We start from the raw sequence: 17,850 nt of genomic DNA, 5'->3' as shown, positions 1-17,850 counted from the left end.
TGAAATTTGAATTCAATTTCCTGTGTCAAAACTTTAAAATTTTTACCTTGAAGTCTTTGAAAAAGATGAAAAAATTACTTCAAATTTGGTTGACATTTTTAACAATTTTGACAATTTTGACAATTTTGACAATTTTGACAATTTTGACAATTTTGACAATTTTGACAATTTTGACAGTTTTGACAATTTTGACAATTTTGACAATTTTGACAATTTTGACAATTTTGACAATTTTGACAATTTTGACAATTTTGACAATATTGACAATTTTGAAAATTTTGACCATTTTGATAATTTTAACAGTTTTGACAATTTTGATAATTTTAACAATTTTGACAATTTTGACAATTTTGACAATTTTGACAATTTTGACAATTTTGACAATTTTGACAATTTTGACAATTTTGACAATTTTGACAATTTTGACAATTTTGACAATTTTGACAATTTGACAATTTTGACAATTTTGACAATTTTGACAATTCTGACAATTCTGACAATTTTGACAATTTTGACATTTTTGACAATTTTCACAATTTGACAATTTTGACCATTTCGACAATTTTGACAATTTTGTCAATTTTGACAATTTTGACAATTTTGACAATTTTGACAATTTTGACAATTTTGACAATTTGACAATTTTGACAATTTTGACAATTTTGACAATTTTGACAATTTTGACAATTTTGACAATTTTGACAATTTTGACAATTTTGACAATTTTGACAATTTTGACAATTTTGACAATTTTGACCATTTTGACAATTTTGACAATTTTGTCAATTTTGACCATTTTGACAATTTTGACAATTTTGTCAATTTTGACAATTTTGACAATTTTGACAATTTTGACAATTTTGACAATTTTGACAATTTTGACAATTTTGGCAATTTTCACAATTTTCACAATTTACATATTTTTGACAATTTTGATAATTTTGATATTTTTTAAAATTTTGACAATTTTGACAATTTTGATAATTTTGATATTTTTGACAGTTTTGCAATTTAGAAAGTCTTGGTTATTTTGAGAATTTTGAGAATTTTGACAATTTGGCAATTTTGATGATTTTGACAATTTTGACAATTTTGACAATTTTGACAATTTTGACAATTTTGACAATTTTGACAATTTTGACAATTTTGACAATTTTGACAATTTTGATATTTTTGACAATTTTGACAATTTTGACAATTTTGACAATTTTGACAATTTTGACAATTTTGACAATTTTGACAATTTTGACAATTTTGACAATTTTGACAATTTTGACAATTTTGACAATTTTGACAATTTTGACAATTTTGACAATTTTGACAATTTTGACAATTTTGACAATTTTGACAATTTTGACAATTTTGACAATTTTGACAATTTTGACAATTTTGGCAATTTTCACATTTTGAATACTTTGGCAGTTTTGACAATTTTGACATTTTTGACAATTTTGACAATTTTGACAATTTTGACAATTTGTACCATTTTAACAATTTTGACAATTTTGACAACGTTGAAAATTTTGACAGTTTTGACAATTTTGAAAATTTGGACAATTTCGACTTTAATGAAATTTTTGACAATTTCTATAATTTTGACAATTTTGACAATTTTGACAATTTTGACAATTTTGACAATTTTGACAATTTTGACAATTTTGACAATTTTGACAATTTTGACAATTTGAGAATTATGACAATTTTGACAATTTTTAAAAATTTTAACAATTTTGACAATCTTGACAATTTTGACAATTTTGACAATTTTGACAATTTTGACAATTTTGACATTTTTGACAATTTTGACAATTTTGACAATTTTGACAATTTTCACAATTTTGACAATTTTGACAATTTTGACAATTTTGACAATTTTGACAATTTTGACAATTTTGACAATTTTGACAATTTTGACAATTTTGACAATTTTGACAATTTTGACAATTTTGACAATTTTGACAATTTTGACAATTTTGACAATTTTGACAATTTTGACAATTTTGACAATTTTGACAATTTTGACAATTTTGACAATTTTGACAATTTTGACAATTTTGACAATTTTGACAATTTTGACAATTTTGACAATTTTGACAATTTTGACAATTTTGACAATTTTGACAATTTTGACAATTTTGACAATTTTGACAATTTTGACAATTTTGACAATTTTGACAATTTGAGAATTATGACAATTTTGACAATTTTTAAAAATTTTAACAATTTTGACAATCTTGACAATTTTGACAATTTTGACAATTTTGACAATTTTGACAATTTTGACATTTTTGACAATTTTGACAATTTTGACAATTTTGACAATTTTGACAATTTTGACAATTTTGACAATTTTGACAATTTTGACAATTTTGACAATTTTGACAACGTTGAAAATTTTGACAGTTTTGACCATTTTGAAAATTTGGACAATTTCGACTTTAATGAAATTTTTGACAATTTCTATAATTTTGACAATTTTGACAATTTTGACAATTTTGACAATTTTGACAATTTTGACAATTTTGACAATTTTGACAATTTTGACAATTTTGACAATTTTGACAATTTTGACAATTTGAGAATTATGACAATTTTGACAATTTTTAAAAATTTTAACAATTTTGACAATCTTGACAATTTTGACAATTTTGACAATTTTGACAATTTTGACAATTTTGACAATTTTGACATTTTTGACAATTTTGACAATTTTGACAATTTTGACAATTTTGACAATTTTGACAATTTTGACAATTTTGACAATTTTGACAATTTTGACAATTTTGACAATTTTGACAATTTTGACAATTTTGACAATTTTGACAATTTTGACAATTTTGACAATTTTGACAATTTTGACAATTTTGACAATTTTGACAATTTTGACAATTTTGACAAATTTGACAAATTTGACAATTTTGACAATTTTGACAATTTTGACAATTTTGACAATTTTGACAATTTTGACAATTTTGACAATTTTGACAATTTTGACAATTTTGACAATTTTGACATTTTTGACAATTTTGACAATTTTGACAATTTTGACAATTTTGACAATTTTGACAATTTCGACAATTTTGACAATTTTGACAATTTTGACAATTTTGACAATTTTGACAATTTTGACAATTTTGACAATTTTGACAATTTTGACAATTTTGACAATTTTGACAATTTTGACAATTTTGACAATTTTGACAATTTTGACAATTTTGACAATTTTGACAATTTTGACAATTTTGACAATTTTGACAATTTTGACAATTTTGACAATTTTGACAATTTTGACAATTTTGGCAATTTTCACATTTTGAATACTTTGGCAGTTTTGACAATTTTGACATTTTTGACAATTTTGACAATTTTGACAATTTTGACAATTTGTACCATTTTAACAATTTTGACAATTTTGACAACGTTGAAAATTTTGACAGTTTTGACAATTTTGAAAATTTGGACAATTTCGACTTTAATGAAATTTTTGACAATTTCTATAATTTTGACAATTTTGACAATTTTGACAATTTTGACAATTTTGACAATTTTGACAATTTTGACAATTTTGACAATTTTGACAATTTTGACAATTTGAGAATTATGACAATTTTGACAATTTTTAAAAATTTTAACAATTTTGACAATCTTGACAATTTTGACAATTTTGACAATTTTGACAATTTTGACAATTTTGACATTTTTGACAATTTTGACAATTTTGACAATTTTGACAATTTTCACAATTTTGACAATTTTGACAATTTTGACAATTTTGACAATTTTGACAATTTTGACAATTTTGACAATTTTGACAATTTTGACAATTTTGACAATTTTGACAATTTTGACAATTTTGACAATTTTGACAATTTTGACAATTTTGACAATTTTGACAATTTTGACAATTTTGACAATTTTGACAATTTTGACAATTTTGACAATTTTGACAATTTTGACAATTTTGACAATTTTGACAATTTTGACAATTTTGACAATTTTGACAATTTTGACAATTTTGACAATTTTGACAATTTTGACAATTTTGACAATTTTGACAATTTTGACAATTTTGACAATTTGAGAATTATGACAATTTTGACAATTTTTAAAAATTTTAACAATTTTGACAATCTTGACAATTTTGACAATTTTGACAATTTTGACAATTTTGACAATTTTGACATTTTTGACAATTTTGACAATTTTGACAATTTTGACAATTTTGACAATTTTGACAATTTTGACAATTTTGACAATTTTGACAACGTTGAAAATTTTGACAGTTTTGACCATTTTGAAAATTTGGACAATTTCGACTTTAATGAAATTTTTGACAATTTCTATAATTTTGACAATTTTGACAATTTTGACAATTTTGACAATTTTGACAATTTTGACAATTTTGACAATTTTGACAATTTTGACAATTTTGACAATTTTGACAATTTTGACAATTTGAGAATTATGACAATTTTGACAATTTTTAAAAATTTTAACAATTTTGACAATCTTGACAATTTTGACAATTTTGACAATTTTGACAATTTTGACAATTTTGACAATTTTGACATTTTTGACAATTTTGACAATTTTGACAATTTTGACAATTTTGACAATTTTGACAATTTTGACAATTTTGACAATTTTGACAATTTTGACAATTTTGACAATTTTGACAATTTTGACAATTTTGACAATTTTGACAATTTTGACAATTTTGACAATTTTGACAATTTTGACAATTTTGACAATTTTGACAATTTTGACAATTTTGACAAATTTGACAAATTTGACAATTTTGACAATTTTGACAATTTTGACAATTTTGACAATTTTGACAATTTTGACAATTTTGACAATTTTGACAATTTTGACAATTTTGACAATTTTGACATTTTTGACAATTTTGACAATTTTGACAATTTTGACAATTTTGACAATTTTGACAATTTCGACAATTTTGACAATTTTGACAATTTTGACAATTTTGACAATTTTGACAATTTTGACAATTTTGACAATTTTGACAATTTTGACAATTTTGACAATTTTGACAATTTTGACAATTTTGACAATTTTGACAATTTTGACAATTTTGACAATTTTGACAATTTTGACAATTTTGACAATTTTGACAATTTTGATAATTTTGACAATTTTGACAATTTTGACAATTTTGACAATTTTAACAATTTTGACAATTTTAACAATTTTGAAAATTTTAACAATTTTGACAATTTTGACAATTTTGAAAATTTTGACAATTCTGACAATTTTGACAATTTTGACAATTTTGACAATTTTGACAATTTTGACAATTTTGACAATTTTGACAATTTTGACAATTTTGACAATTTTGACAATTTGGACAATTTTGACAATTTTGACAATTTTGACAATTTTGACAATTTTGACAATTTTGACAATTTTGACAATTTTGACAATTTTGACAATTTTGACAATTTTGACAATTTTGACAATTTTGACAATTTTGACAATTTTGACAATTTTGACAATTTTGACAATTTTGACAATTTTGACAATTTTGACAATTTTGACAATTTTGACAATTTTGACAATTTTGACAATTTTGACAGATTTGATCATTCGAACATTTTTTATATGATTGACATTGTAAAGATTTCACACATTTGACATGTTAATATTCTTCAAAATTTCTGGAGTTTTGTTGTTTTATGACATTATTTTTGTTTTGTTCTGATATGCCTTTTTGGCATAAATCGGTTTATCGTTTTTCTCTGTTTTTAATTTTTTTTTTAAATTTTATCTGGTTTCAAACTTAATTTTATTATGTGACTTATTCATAAAAACTTTCAGAGTTCAATTTGACCGACCAGCTGTAAGTGAACTGTTCACTGAACTTCCCAAAACAAACAAAACATTTCCGCTTTCCGCTATCTAGTTTCGTTTCAAACTTTTTCCTTTGAAACAGTAGATACCAAGCAGCCAAAATGTTTACTCTTTTCGGTTCCGGTGAATTCCAGCAATGCATTCAGCAAATACCGGTCCGGAAAACAAACTAGATGACAGGTGGAAAGGAGGAAAAACTCATTCAGCAAACGATTTCCGGTTTGTTGCTTTAACGAGCACCACTTTTTGGGAGTTAAAATTTCACTTCAATTGGATTATGCTGCCACGAGGAATCTTTTTTAAGAGAATGGTTTGAAAACTTATGCATCTCTAATGCATCTCTAATCGTGATTCAAGGATTGAGAAAATTTTGAAGCAAAGTAAATTATAGCTTTAAATCTGTTAAACGGAAATTACAAAATTAAAAGAAAAATGCAAACAAGCAATTTCCGAAGTCCCAAATTGGCGGTTAAACGCTTGAAATCCTGAAAAGTCACAACCGCAAAAATAATGCCACGAGTTGGCGAATTCCAGGTAACACAAACGCCATCGCAATTCGCAATTGCGTAAGCAGAACCAAAACCAAAGCGCAGGGAAAAATGAAACACAAAAGTTGAAAAGGCACGTGCTGCAAACTGCGTGAGAGAGCACGAACTAACTGGGTTCCAAACGGAGGAGTTAATTTGTTGAATTGTTGTTACTGATGATGTTTTCTGTGCCCAGCTCGACTCTGCTGCCGGTTGAAGATGATTGTGGTTAACTTTTTAATGAAAATATGATAATGAGTGTGGGCTTGCGGTGGAAAAACGCGCACAACCATTTGTGGAAGTCAAGTGGGAATGGTTTAACTCGAAGGGAAATTTTGCGCGAGCCCGTCGAGGGTTGATTTTCGCTAAGCAAGAATATGCTAAATTAGGTCCGGAGTGGTTTTCGAGTCGGATCTCTCGCCACGGGAGTAATTTACATTCCCATGTTCCCATGTCTCCCGGTGGCAAAAGGTTGAAACGTGGTGTTGTGGTTTTGTGGAAATCAAACCGTATGTATGTATGTATGTATGCGTAGTCTAGTAGAGGTACATTCGAAGATTACCACAAATTCTGAAATTTTAGCATTTCAACTCGTATCATGTCTTTCGAAAAGGTTATTAAATCTCTGTATAGGATGATATATTCTAATTTTGTACGAAATGTTAGTAAAGAATAACTTCAATCAAAACATCTTATAATTGTTCCTTCATTGGCCTTTTTTCAAATTTTTCTTGGGAAAAAATCAGTATCTCTGCAGTTTTGCAACATTTGAAGTGAAACTCTTACCTTCCTGAGAAAAAACAAGGACAAATTTATCCGCACTTCGTTTTTTACTTTTTTATTTTATTGATTTTCTATTGGTTTGATATTTCGCTGCTTTGGTCTTTGCTTTCCTTTTTCAGTTTTTAGTCTTTAGAATTTTTCACCTGTTACTGTTATTTTTTACTTTTCATGATGTTTTGTTATATTTTGCTTGTTTTTGAATTTTTTACTATAAAAAGCGAACACTAAATTTTTGCGACACCGAAAATCTTATGCCAATTTTCTTATAATGTTTAGAATCGAATCAAAATTTACAGTGTTATCTGGTACCAGTTTATCAGTTTTTTTTTTCCAATTTATTAACATGTCCTTCCCGCTTCATTATTGCCCACCTGGCGCAGCTATGGAAAGTTTGGCGGGTTCACCTAAGTCCGCAAGAGCAGATGGCCTGCCAAACAAGACGTTTGGGGACGAACTTCGACATTTTATTTTTCTTAAATTTGTCGTCCACATCAAACTTGCTCTTGCCGGTGAAAAAATCCAACCCCGGAATTAGCTTAAAATCGGCTTTTATATACGTTTCGTCGTCCATCACACAGCAGCAATATTTTGTCAGCATCTTCTCGTAGAACTTCCGTGCCCGAGTTTTAGCCGTCGATTGTTGCCGCTCATCACGGTTTGGGAAGTTCTGTATCTTGTATGTATGTCGTCCAGCTCTCTTCTTTGCATTCTGGACGCAGCTCTGCGACATGTTGATCTTTTTAGCCAAATCACGGCTAGAGACGATGGAATTTGCTTTAATCATTCGCTTCACCTTTCCCTCGGTCTTTTTCTTCTCCGGTTCCGGTTTTCTTCCAGCTCCTTTGCCGTTGTTCAACGTCAACTGCTCCTGGAATCGCTTCAAAACTCTGGAGACGGTTGTATGGTGAATTTTCAACATTTTTCCCAACTGGAAAGTTTGGAAAGAATTTGTTCTCTCGACTCGAGTTGGTTCACATCCATTTTAGTTGAATCAAAAACACGACTTCGAGTTTGACAGCATGTAAACAATACACATAAATGAGAAAGTGTGCAAAATTTGGTTGATTTTTACCCAATGGCAAAAAAAGTTATGCCCTGTTAAATGTGTCGCAATAATTTCGTGTACGTCCTTAATTTTACTTTTTTCTTCTTGTAATACTAACACGACAAAAACGGGTATGCGTTCTGGCCAATGAGAAACCTGCGTTCTTAAAAATATCTGATACATAAAATATGCATTGCAGAAACTACAACGGCCAACCCAACCATGTGATGAAAAACGCAAGAGATACCTACAGAAACGAGGGAGGAATGAAATGTGGAGTTCCCTGACAAACGCTTCATATGATTATAAAGGAATTTGTTGTTGTTGAACTTACGGTTTTCGGATCCTCCAGAGGAAAACGTATTCCGGGAGCAGAAGATTCTGCTGCACCGTCGACAAACCAAAACACATTGTTTTGGTTCAACGTTTGTTTTGGTCAATTCGTCTACTGTTCGACTGTCGATGATACGATACAAATGTTTACTTCATCACACTGTAAAGCTGGCTGGTAAACGGTGGATAATGTGCAACACGAGACCCCATAGTGGTCATATCACCTCTTATTCACAACTCCTATCTCTACCTCCCCGCGGTGCCGGCTGGGATGCGAGTAACCTAAGCGAAGATCGGGTACCCAACCCCGGTGGATGCTTTGGTCGCATGCAGACTGAGAAGGTGGCCGCACGCGTCTGTTCCCCAGGTCAGGGGCGGCGTGCAACAACAAACGAGCGTCTGTTCTCCAGGTCAGGGGCGGCTCAAACAGCGTCTGTCTTGCAGCAAGCGGCTGAATTTATGAAATGCGGCTCCCGCCAGCTAAGTCCAAGATGGCAGCCCCATCGCGGGATAGGGACTTTAGGCTAATAACCTACTGCTCCCGATTTGAAATTGTTACGGAATCCGAAAGAAATGACCGACCTGGAACTTTGGCGACGACTTTTAGCATGAAAACACGGACACGAATTGAACTTGGAATGTTTTGACCCTTGCCCAACAAGGCAAACTGGAACAACTTGCTAGAGAGGCTAACCGCCTCAAGCTTGAAATTCTGGGACTGAGCGAGGTCCGTTGGCCTAACACTGGAGAACACAAGACACAGTCCGGGCAAGTCCTGCTTTACTCTGGCATACGAGGAGAACATGCTACTCGGGAACGAGGAGTTGGTTTCCTGTTAAGCCCGCAGGCCTACGCGGCCCTCATTAGATGGGATAAACGAAAGAATAATCGTAGCCAGATTCAGAACACGGGTTAGAAACCTTACAATGGTCCAGTGTTATGCGCCAACTGACGTTGCCGACTTGCAGGAGAAAGAGCAGTTTTACAGTCAACTGAACAGCGTGGTTGAGCGAATTCCGAAGGGTGACATTCAAATCCATTTGGGCGACTTCAACGCAAAGATTGGCTCCGACAATCAGGACCTTGAGTGCATCATGGGGCGCCATGGCCTAGGACAGATGAGCGAAAACGGAGAGCTGTTTGTAGAATTTTGTGGCAACAACAACATGGTGATCGGTGGATCGCTCTTCCCCCATCGACCAGCACATAAGGTCACTTGGGTATCCCGAGATGGCCGAACAGAAAATCAAATTGACCACATCTGCATCAGCCGAAAATGGAGAAGGAGCCTTCTTGATGTCCGCAACAAACGAAGCGCAGACATTGCATCTGACCATCACCTTGTCCTTGGCGAGATACGACTGAGAGTTGCGCGTGTCCAACGGCGCGAGGAGAAAGTCGGGTGTCGATACGACGTTCGCCGGTTGGAGAATCCAGAGGTGAAAAGGGCATACGTTGAACAGCTAGAATCCCGAGCCTCGGAGCTGCCGACAGACGGAACAGTCGAAGAACAGTGGTGTGGAATCAAGAATTGCCTTTATCACGACGAGCCATGGTACTCTCGGTAAAATTTGTGGAAGAAGAAGTGAATGGATGTCGGATGAAACTTGGAGGATGGTCGATGATCGGAGAAAGGCGAAAGTCGGAATTGAGCAGGCATGTACCGGGTCAGCCAAAGCAGCCGCCCGCTTACGATATGCGGAGCTGGAAAAGGCAGTTAAACGAGCTTGTAGACGAGATAAGAGAGCCTGGACAAACTCCCTAGCCGAAGAGGGAGAAAGAGCCGCCGCCAATGGAGATTTCCGATTACTTTATGACATTTCTCGCCGCCTCAGTGGTGCAAGGACTAAGGCAAGAATGCCGCTGAAAGACCGAGCAGGTCAGTTATTGACCGATCGAACAGATCAGCTCAAACGATGGACAGAGCACTTCGAACAACTCTTCCGAGTGACGAATAGCGATGGCCAACAGAATCCGCAGCTCGAAGCGCCAACAGTAAGTCGCATAAATGGCGTCAACTCGGAAGCGCCTTCGCTGGCTGAAATAGAAGCGGCAATCAAAAACATGAAATCCAACAAAGCACCTGGGATCGATTGCATCTCTGCTGAAATGCTCAAAGCCGACCCTGCCTTGTCAGCACAAATGTTGCATCGTCTTTTCACTGACATTTGGGATACTGCAACATTCCCGGCCGACTGGATGCAGGGTATCCTTGTAAAGGTCCCGAAGAAAGGAGACCTGACAGAGTGCGGTAACTGGCGTGGCATAACTTTGATCTGTACAACCCTTAAAGTACTCTGCAAAGTGATCCTGAACAGGATCCAGGAGAAAATCGACGCTACACTCCGACGGCAACAAGCTGAATTCCGATCCGGACGATCATGTGTGGACCACATCACAACGCTACGAATAATACTGGAACAAATCAACGAATTCCAGGACTCTCTTCTGCTGGTGTTCGTTGATTTCGAAAAAGCATTTGACCGACTGAACCACGAAAACATCTGGGCTGCTCTTAGACGACGAGGGGTCCCAGAGAAACTAGTCCATCTCATCGAAGCACAATACGAGGCATTTTCGTGCAAGGTCTTGCACGACGGTGTCTTGTCCGAACCAATCCCGGTAACTGCTGGAGTGATACAAGGATGTATCTTATCACCGCTACTTTTCCTCATCGTAATGGATGAGATTCTGACTGGATCGATCGACTGTGCACCGAACCGAGGATTGCCGTGGAATCCTTTAACAATGGAGCAACTGAACGACCTTGACCCAGCTGACGATATTGTTTTGCTCGCCCAAACACAACCGGACATGCAGAGCAAACTCGACGACCTCACCGAAAGTTCCAAGGCAGCAGGTCTCAAAGTCAGTGTCGGAAAGACCAAGTCGATGGAGATCAACACAGGAAATCCCTCCAGTTTCATGGTAGCTGGGCAACAAGTTGAGAAAGTGGAGTGCTTCCAGTATCTTGGTAGCCAGATAACGCCTGATGGTGGTACCAGGAAAGACATCGAAATCCGGATCAGAAAGGGCCGATTTGCGTTTGCGAGTCTCCGAAACATCTGGCGGTCACGTCAGATCTCTCTACGAACAAAAATCCGAATTTTCAACTCAAACGTCAAATCCGTATTGCTGTATGGGTGCGAAACTTGGTGCATATATGCGGTGACGACGCGAAAACTGCAAGTATTTGTAAACCGCTGCCTGCGGAACTTCATCCGCGCTTGGTGGCCTGGCAACTGGATCTCGAATGAGGAACTACATCGCCGGTGTCATCAAAGGGCGCTAGAAATCGAGATTCGGGAACGTAAGTGGAGATGGATGGGGCACACGCTGCGAAAAGATGGAAACGAGATTTGCAGGGAGGCGCTAGACTGGAATCCAGAAGGACATCGAAGAAGAAGCAGACCCAGAAACTCGTGGCGGCGAAGCCTAGCCGCTGAAATCCGAACTGTCGACGAGAATCTTGACTGGGACCAGGTGAAGACGCTGGCTCCGGATCGTCAACAGTGGAGGTCTTTTACCACGGCCCTATGCACCGGAGGATCGGCGCGGGATCATTAAGTTAAGTAAGTAAAACAATATTTTTTTCATACATTGGTTGAACTCAACTGAATCAGAATCTTACTGTAATGCTAGAGCTTCAGGATTATTCAGTATTGCCTTAAAAAAACTATGGAAAATGCTGCTTATTTTGAGATAAATCAAGCAACATTTCATAACAGGCTAGAAGACCAAATTTAAGTTTCATATGTGGCCTGAAGATTCTCATAAATCAATCAGTTTTACTTGGAAAAGATGTATTTGAAAGATTTTCTGTTCATCACAGAATTCAAGTTGAGACTTAAGTTTGATTTCTTCCAGTGTTAGTCAGTTAACTTATTTTTCTAAGAAAAAAGCGGGACATTTTGAGGAATAAGCGGGACTGCGGGACACTCAACAAAAAAGCGGGACATGTTCCGCTTTTGCGGGACGGATGGCAACCCTATGTTAGACATATTCTAAAATTCTATTTTTTTTTCGTGAGAATTTTAATCAAGACCGGAACAAATTTGAAATCCTCTTTTTGTAACTTCGAGTTGAAACATCATCAGGGGAGAGGGGGAAGGGGTTGGTGGTTGAATAGAAATTAATTTAATTTTTCAATAAATTGGAATAAATTTGACAGAAGCTTGCATGCAACAAAAATGCGTATAATCTACATTGCACAAATTCGAAAAATCGAGTCATTTTAATCGAAAATTTGGAATATGCTCGAATAAAAAAAGGTTATTCTAGTTTCCATCTTTTACAGTTTGACTTACGGCTCTTTCAACTGTTTTAAACTTTTCATATTTCACTATTGTTGATAACTTTTTTTGCATATTCGGCTGGATTGACAGTTTTAATTCCAAATTTTACGAAAAAAATCTCATTAAATGAAAGATATAAAGGACACATTTATTGTCATACTTCTCTTTATTTCTGGCAAGGATTTTTTTTACACACATTTCTCTACAGAAATTATCAACGATTTAAAAGGTTCCGACCGTTTAAGCGACACGCTAAGTGGATTCCGTTACAATTTAAGAGGTGTCAAACGGCAAAAATGAACAAAAAAAAAGATACCAGAAGCGGAACAGTTCATTCAATTTGGGGTGGCTAATCCGATAAATCCACTTGTGAGCAGAAGCTTTCGGGAGTAGGCTTTTTTTCGCTCTACTTCCACTCGATGGGAACCGAAACAGCCGCCGGAATCCGGAAGACCGAAGCACGAAAAAAACCTGCAGTGGTGGTAGGACCGGGAAACGCAAATGATGTTAAATTAACTGCTACAGGTGTTTACTGCTACCGTTTATTTTGCTGTCGCACAGTGGTGTCAGCCAAGTGGTAGTTGAGTTCGCTTATTTTTTAAATTAAAATTTAAAAAATTTCAATATTTAAGTCACGCTGAACTTCATTTAAAATGTTCTGTTGACAAATATGTAATAGGTATTCTACCTCAAAATATTTTGGGAGAAATATCTTTCTCACTGTTTTCACGCCACTCCCTCTAGATTTATTTATTTTTATTCCTATCTACCTGGAAGTGATAATGAAAGTTGACAGCACGCGAAACTGACATCAACATTAAATGAGAAAGATAATTGCTGCGTTCCCCGCTTTTCGGAATTGATTACTTATCAGGCATTCTCGGAGTTCGCAGACATTTTCATATTCATAATTTGGTAAACATGGTGGGATGGCTAAAGATTTTGGCAATGCTTTAATGTCTTCGGTCCATCGATTTCTTACAAACTTATACTTAAAATCAGGTCATTGATTTATGCTTTTTCCTTAAAAAATATTCAAATTTTCAAAGTTTTGACGATTTAGTGGATTCTGGTTTCATATTAAAGGTTTTAACGTGGTTGAAAGTTCTTGAAATAAAAACTGTTCAATTAAAAAAACTTGAATCAATAAATTTTTTGAGAAATCTTGTTCCAAAAATATCGTTTATGCTCATCTGATCAGTATCAATCTGTGGATATCAATCATCTTCCATATCTGAGAATGCTTTTCATTCACTTCTGGTATCCATATCATGAATGAATTATCGATCAGATCATCTTGAAGCAATTTTCTTCACCGGTAGCAAACTTCAAAAGAATCAGAAATCTTTACAAAACTTTACCTTCCAACAGCAGCAAAAGTCAGACAAATGATTGTGTGTCCTCCTGTGCCCGATTTTTCAACTTCAACTTGTTGGTTTTATTCTTACACACAATCCAAAACCAAATTACTGGCCAGATTTTGCCCCAATGCAATGGATGGAAACATAAACCGGACCGTGCGGTTTTGCCGGAAGGAAGATAAACTCAGCTCTCGCTTTTGGTACGACAATTAGATTGTACAGAAGTGGTTCTTCCGTGTCGTATCGTATGTGTGAATGTGCTTTCAAACCAGGAAGGAAACAGAATTATCATGAGGTAGACGTAGAAGGAAGCAAAAAATGGTTAGAACTGCACACAGTTTTCCAGTTGCTTCAGTGGCTCGAAGGAAAACTTTCCTGGATGAATGCAGGAAGCAACGAGTTTTGGCTAGTTGTAGTTGGAAATTTTCACCCCCCCAATAGTACAGTGCTAACGTTCCAACATACATATCTAACTGCACTGGTTGAAACTTTGGGCCAGTTAGGGTAATTCGGCAAGAGTTGTTAAACTACTTAGGAGTGAATTGTTATTCCTGGGTCGCCTGTTAACAGTTCAGCTACTGAGTACTATGAACTAAGCTTATCACTTATGGAATGTTTCTTTCTCTTTTTCAGCAATCCGTACTTCCAAGAATCGGTAAGTTTTATAGTTTGTACCATATATTTTTTCTTTCTTGTTCCGGAAGTTTTTGTTTCTTTTTTCCCGCAACTTCCGGTTTATCGTTTTCTTTTGACTTTTATCCCAGCGAAGCTCACAAATTCCAATTTCGAACTAGGATAATTCGTCCACATTGCAAACCATCAATATCAATTTGGGTCTCGGAAGGAATCTGAGCTGAGCTGATTCGAAGATACACTCAGTTCTTCTCTATCTATCGGAGGGAAGAAGCATCATCACATTTCTTTCTCTGCAGTTTGATGGGTTTTTTTTTACTCTTTCTCCATTTCAAAGGCTGAGTAGATAGTAGATAGTAGAGCTGAAACGATAATGTCACTCTAGTAGTTCTATCAGTTCGGGATGCTTTTGGTGATATGCTTCGTAAGCATTGGCTTCATCATACGATACGGCCAATCAGTGCATCGGAAGCATTAACTTAGCTGGATGAATTAGGATGGAAACTGCTCGAAAAAAAATCTGCGGAGAAGATTCCTTCAGTGAAAAGTATGTAGGCGCTTTCGATAGTTTTATGATGTACATTTTTGTATGTTTTGGTTTGGATGAAACTTTGATTAGCGTTTGAATATGTTTTCAGTAGATGTACTCTTTCGCTTTGAGGAACTTCATATTGGGATTCAATGTACTGCAGCGTTCAGCATTTTCTAACCGTAAAACGGGGCGAATCTGGACAGTTTTCGGATTTTTTTTTCGTTATATTTCTATCAAATTTAGCTTTTTCAGCCCATGGTTTGCTTGATTGTGTGTGCTTTTATAAAAAGAACATCAAAGAATTTTTTAAAAAATATTAAGGATTTTCAGCTATCAATTTTTAAACAGCCGATAGGTCCGAGCTGTTTCAAATAAAGAAATTTTAGAAGAAATGAATTTTAAACACCTTTGATATGTCTTGAAGATTGTTCAACGAAGTATATATGAGATTTGATTTTAATTTATGAAAGTATAGTTTTGAGCTTAGATGAAGTAACCAATCTGAATTATATTGAGTTGTCAAAGAGCGTGGACAATCAATAAAGAACTCCAGAGGCAGAAAATAGTCATATAATTTTTTTTCCAAATTTCCAGCAAAGACTAATACTTAGATTATGCTAGGATTAACTTGAAATTTTCAAGGTCTATGAATATTTGCTTTCGTTTTTTCTTTATTTCCCATGATCATACCCAAGTAAAACAGAATAAGCCAACTAGCATTAGGAATCGCAGCTTTTTTGTGCAGCTCGTTTTATGACAGTTTTGTTATAGTCATGCAAAATGCTTATATTTCGACCATATGTGTTCAGATAGTTTTAAAAACGCTAATAAAGTTTTTACTAAACGAACTGTTTTTTTTTAAAGCAATATCAATGCTTTGTTAAAACTTCAATAACACACAAAATTAGAAGTTTGCTCCAATTTTTCTTTTGCATGGTTTATAATAGCACTCAGTGCGTAATTATTAAACCACCATAAAACTTAGTGACGGTTCTCGATCAAGATGTCAAATTAGGACACGCTCAGGTTAGATTACACATATTTGAATTGGAATTCCCATTTTTACACATTTTAGATAAGTTATGTGTGTTGGTTTTGAGTTAAAATACAAAAAAATATAAAAATCTTTGAATACTTTAGAACTCTGGAAGTGGTATGAATATCTCTACAATATGAGTATTGAGTAAAAGGGCCCATCTAGTAGGACACAAATTTGTTGCTTGACGTCATCATTAATCCAAGATGGCGGCTTCCGCTTCTGAATCGCATAAAATCCTTACAATATGGGTATTAGTTGAAAGAGATCAACGAGTATAAGTCAAATTCGTTGTCTGACGCCATCTTGAAATGCAAGATGGTGGGTTCCGCTGAACTTTAAAATGTTGTAAATCACTGAGAATCGCTTGAAATCCCAACAATATTAGAATTGGGTGAAAGGGCTAAACGAGTAGAAGTCAAATTTCGCTAGCGAAAGCCAACATCTTCAAATCCAAGATGGTGGCTTTCGCTTAACTTCAAATGCCGTCATTTACAACATCTTATAGTTAAGCGAAAGCCACCATCTTGAATTTCAAAATGGCGTCAGACAACGAAATTCGACTTCAAGTCATGATTATTCCACTGGCCATTCACAACAAATCCCTTTTCATTTAAAAAGTCTGTCCTTATTTACTGTTCTAATGATGAAATGAGTAACTCATTCTTAGCGTGTAATTGGTTGCTTGCAAAGGAAATGTCATATTTTAGCTTTTTATATGGCTCTTACAAACAACCATTATAAACCACCAATATGCCGTTTATCTGACCATAACAAAGCAATTAAGCATTGAATTGGAAAATCGAAGGGCACAAAATGACGCCATGTTGATGGATTCACAATATAAGTATTTGAAAATATATTTTCAGGCCAATTTTCCATCATTCTATCATGATTGGTCATCAGATTTGACAAGTCGCATTTATTTTAAGATACTATTTCATACACATTTTACCCAAAATCTTGACTGGCAGTAGATACAATGCTCATAAAAAAATTCCGATAACTTACAGAATCGAAAGAAAAACAAAACTTGCTAACATGTTTAATATAGCTTTATAAAAGCTTTGGTGACCAAAATTTTAAAGCATAATGATTTCATCGAGGTTTAAAAAATTGGTGATGATGACGTTTCTAGGATAAGGCCAAATAGCCAGATTTTAGCTTTATTAGAGTTGCTGGTGAATGCACTTTAGCTTTTATGAAGATTAATACTATAGTCCTGACGATATTTTGCTGACAATAAAATTGTTACTAGGGTAGGGTACTCTCAACCTGTATACCCATCTCAGGTGGCGATGGAAATCCCGTGCCAAATGTTAGTAAAAGTTTTTTTTTGTAAACATCGTAACCATGACCATCGTGACGTCAGTTGCATTTTCGAACAAACAACCATCATCGCTGTCCCAGCAAAAACTAGAGAAAAAAATCATT

At 34.4% G+C, this 17,850-nt stretch overlaps 1 long non-coding RNA gene across 1 annotated transcript in view; it reads left to right on the top strand.

Annotated features, from left to right (window-relative positions):
* The window catches only part of LOC129748208 (uncharacterized), a 72,257-nt gene extending 57,386 nt beyond the window's left edge, over window positions 1–14,871 (top strand). Inside the window, exon 3 of the long non-coding RNA XR_008737682.1 lies at window positions 14,849–14,871. This is a non-coding gene — a long non-coding RNA (uncharacterized LOC129748208). The remainder of the gene's footprint in view (window positions 1–14,848) is intronic.
* The last annotated feature ends 2,979 nt before the right edge of the window (window positions 14,872–17,850 follow it).

Source organism: Uranotaenia lowii, chromosome 2 (genome assembly GCF_029784155.1).
Source record: "Uranotaenia lowii strain MFRU-FL chromosome 2, ASM2978415v1, whole genome shotgun sequence".
NCBI classification, from domain to species: Eukaryota; Metazoa; Arthropoda; class Insecta; order Diptera; family Culicidae; genus Uranotaenia; species Uranotaenia lowii.
This window is presented reverse-complemented; position numbering and strand designations above follow the sequence as displayed.